Raw genomic sequence first — 3,741 nt, 5'->3', positions numbered from 1 at the left:
ACAAAGACTTTGTTTGCATTTTTTCCTTTTCTCATATTTTTCCTTTCCTCTATTTTATAAACTATTTCAGGATTTCTATTGGTTTACATAATTTAAATGAACATTTAAAATTTTTGTTTTTTAGCAGTGTTAAAAATTACATAGTAATTATGATTCTTACCCCCCAATAATATAATAATAATGGCAGTGACAATTATTATGATAATAGATGATGGTTGTAAAGCACTTAATGATAAACACTCTTCTAAACCCTTTTCAAATAGTAATTTATTTATCCTTCAAAATAACCTTATAAAGCTGATGCTCTTATCAATCTCACTGTACTGAGGAGAAAACCTAGGCACAAGAGGTTAAATAATTTGCCCTTGATTATAACAGCTATGATGAGATCGCAATAGTACTTAAACTTAAACCTGCACTCTTAAAATTTTATCTTACTTTTTATTCATTTTGTCTTACATTATGTCCTTCTCTTTCAATAGTTCATTCTTAATAATTCCCACATATATCAGGACCATAATAACAAGTATTATTTAAATTGAATTACCACTAGTTTCATTGATTGCTACTACTTCTTGTACATTGAATCTTTGCTATATCTTTGCTATCTTGAGATCTTTATGCTAATGTAATTTTCATTTGATGAGTTTTTTTTATTTTTTAGAAAGGAAATATGATTGTGATACTTTCTCAATTTTTGCACATCTAAAATATGGATTTCTTGCTGTCATGAATGTATGCAATTTGATTGGATATGTTAATGTAGAATTACTACTTATATTTCAAAACTCCCATCAGTATTGCTTCATGGATGGTCTTTTTCCAATATTACAAATGAAGATAGTGGTGACAATTTGATTCTTCTTTTTAGGTAATTGCACTTTTAAATGAGGAAGCACTTAGACTTTTTCTTTTGTCTCCAAACTGTCACTGGGATGTGAAAAGAAGTAAATATTTTTCAATAATATTGCCCAATATTTTCTTTTTCAGCTTACAACAAATTTTTCAGCTCAGTTTTTATTGCCCTTTCTCCTCCATCCGCGCTTTTGTTTCCTGTCAGTCTTGCCATTACTCACATATTGGAGGACCTGCATTTGTCTTCCATGAGTTTTCTCATAATTTTTATGTCTTTATTTTTTTTATGGGTATTCTGGGAGAATTATTTGCTTCAAAATTCCAAAATTCAGTCTTTGGTAGCATACATTATTTGTTGCCTCTATTGAGATTTTCATTTGGGAAAATATAATTTTTAATATTGAAAAACACTTCCTTATTGTTTAATTGCTCTTTATTATGGAAACCTGCTGCATTTTATCAATGCTATATCCCGTGAACAGAAAGAATTCTTGGAAGTTCCCTCCTATTTTTAACATTAACTCTCCATATTTGCCCTCACTTCCCAGTTTAACACTATATTTTAAAGTGCTAGTTTGTTTTATGTGCTCCATGATTTTTCCACTTGAAGAGCTAGGTTACCCTATCCACGATGGGGGGAAGCTTCTTTCAAATCCTGTATAATGCTGACATTCATAGACCTAGAGTAACAGGAATTGTATTTTTTCCCTAAGAGATCATAGCTGCATGGCAGGTAGGTCTACAGATCTTCACCCAGTTGGGTTTCTTTGAAGAAATAGTTATAAGCCCCTTCAAATGATTAATTAGCTATGGGAGTCCTATTTAATGAGTATGATAATTCCTTGGAAGACTAGAAAAGACTGAAGGCCAGATACATGACTGCCAAGTAGCCTTTAAACTGAGGCAGGCAGCTATGAGTGCCTTGGCTCACAGCCTTGACTATTTCCAAAAAAGCCTTGACTATAAGACATGTAGCATAGACTTCAGTAAGAAGTTAGGGGAGCTGCCACCTGGCCAGCTTCCATGTTCAGCATCGAATTGCAGAGAGTAGGCATATGAATAGCCAATAGTCTATTACCCATTAACATCTTCTTTAGGAACCTACAGTTGCAGATATTTTTGTTCTGTTTTCCAATAATAATAATTTGACTGTAATTTTCCTTCAACTTTTGCTCTACTACCTCAACAGCAATATGAACTTAGCCTCTATTTTCTCAGCAACCCTAAATATGTATTATACTTTATTTTTTTTCCTCATTGAGTTTATTGGTACATTTTAGGTATACAGTACAGTTACACTCATTATTGGGATCTTACATGACAGGTCTTGGTTCTCATTTTTCCCCTTGTCCCTACCCTCCCTTCACCCCTCCACCCCTCCCCCTTTGCAAACACTTCATTTCCATTTTCTCATATTTTTTCTTTTCCCTTATTAGCTTTCCCCTACCCTTCCCACTTTCTCTACACCTTTAGCCCCTTTCTTCCTATTTCACATTGTCCATTATATCTTTAGGATCTTATTTTTTATCATTTTATATTTGATTTGCTGAAGATACATGATTTTGTCTCTAAGAATTGACCACAGTCTCAGTTCACCTGCACCTCTTCAATCAGATAGGCCACAGAATGCATGTAGAAAATTTACCAACTGACCCTCATCCCTATAGTTCTTTCTCTTGGACAATGCAGTCAGATGAGAAGTGCTAGGAAAATATAACTCATTTTGGAAAAACAGCTTTCACATGTGAGAAAGATGTTCCAAACAGATCAGCGAGGGGAAATCGTGAAGATTATGGAAATATGACAAATGATGGAAATTATTAAATGTTTGGTGTGTCTGAAATTGAGTATGGAAAAAGATGAAGCTTAGGAGTTGGGCAAAGGCCCAATTATGGTGTTTTAGTACCACGACAAAGACTTTGAAGAGTATACAGAAGGAATTTGGGAGTTGAAGGCTTTTAAGAAAGGAGCAATAAGATTGGATGTATTTTACACAGATCATTTTGGCAGCAATGTGGGAAATGAATTGGAGAAAGGTAGAGTAGAGTGAGGAAACCCATTAGGAAGCTATTAAAGAGATTTAGGTGAGAATTTATGAGACTTCCACTAGAGGCAGTACCAATGTGGAGAAGAGAAGAGAAACTTGAAAGCTTCTTAGCAAGTAGCATAAACAGAGTTGGTGTTTGATTCAATGAGGGATGGAAAGGAAATGCCAGAGCTTAGAATGTTTTGGTGATCGGTGTGTCTAGTGATATTATCACCTGAGGTAGGAAATCTAGGAAGAAATTTGGACTGAGGGGAAAAAAAAAGACAGTGTCTAACTTGTGTGTCACACTTGATTTTATATACATATTTATTATTATATATAATATATATTACACATACACGACAAAATTAAGCCAGATATATAGAGATGACCACAGCATATGGATCATATGTAAAAAAAAATAGAACTAATTATATGGGGTTATTAATATGGTTTATATTATTTACTGGTGTTTTAAGGATAAACAGAAGAAAGAAACCTGGAATCTCAGGCACAAGAAGAGCCAGAGATGTAAACAGAATGTGAAGAGAACTTGAGGTCAGAAAACGTGGGGGAGGAAGAGATGGGAGTGTAAAATAAAGTCATATTCTAGAGATGTCAAGTAGAGGGCTAGCGGCCCTCTTTTGACTTTGACAGTTAGGAAGCCAGTGAAATGGCAGAGTCCCAATCTCTTCCCTTAGAATTGCATTTGACTTTGGTCAGTCACCCTATGAATGAGTTTTTAGGAAATATCTGAGATTCGAAGGAAGTCTCTGGTAAGAAAAATAATTGTGATTATTATCGGAAGTGGACTGAGCCAAATTCCTGGAAAGGCAGAAAAAGATGGACAAATCCTAACC

The 3,741-nt window shown here is 34.4% G+C and overlaps 1 protein-coding gene across 5 annotated transcripts in view; it reads left to right on the top strand.

Annotated features, from left to right (window-relative positions):
- The window catches only part of LOC104856514 (RNA-binding motif protein, X chromosome), a 124,102-nt gene extending 120,668 nt beyond the window's left edge, over positions 1 to 3,434 (top strand). For all 5 annotated transcript variants that reach the window (XR_778661.1, XR_778660.1, XR_778663.1 and 2 more), the window contains one exon: positions 3,361 to 3,434. The gene's annotated coding sequence lies outside the window, so the exon portion shown is untranslated. The remainder of the gene's footprint in view (positions 1 to 3,360) is intronic.
- The last annotated feature ends 307 nt before the right edge of the window (positions 3,435 to 3,741 follow it).

This window comes from Fukomys damarensis, unplaced genomic scaffold (assembly GCF_012274545.1).
Source record: "Fukomys damarensis isolate Sample0158 unplaced genomic scaffold, DMR_v1.0_HiC HiC_scaffold_16, whole genome shotgun sequence".
Lineage (NCBI taxonomy): Eukaryota > Metazoa > Chordata > Mammalia > Rodentia > Bathyergidae > Fukomys > Fukomys damarensis.
The sequence above is the reverse complement of the archived record's forward strand: the minus strand, read 5'-3'. Positions and strand labels throughout refer to the sequence as shown.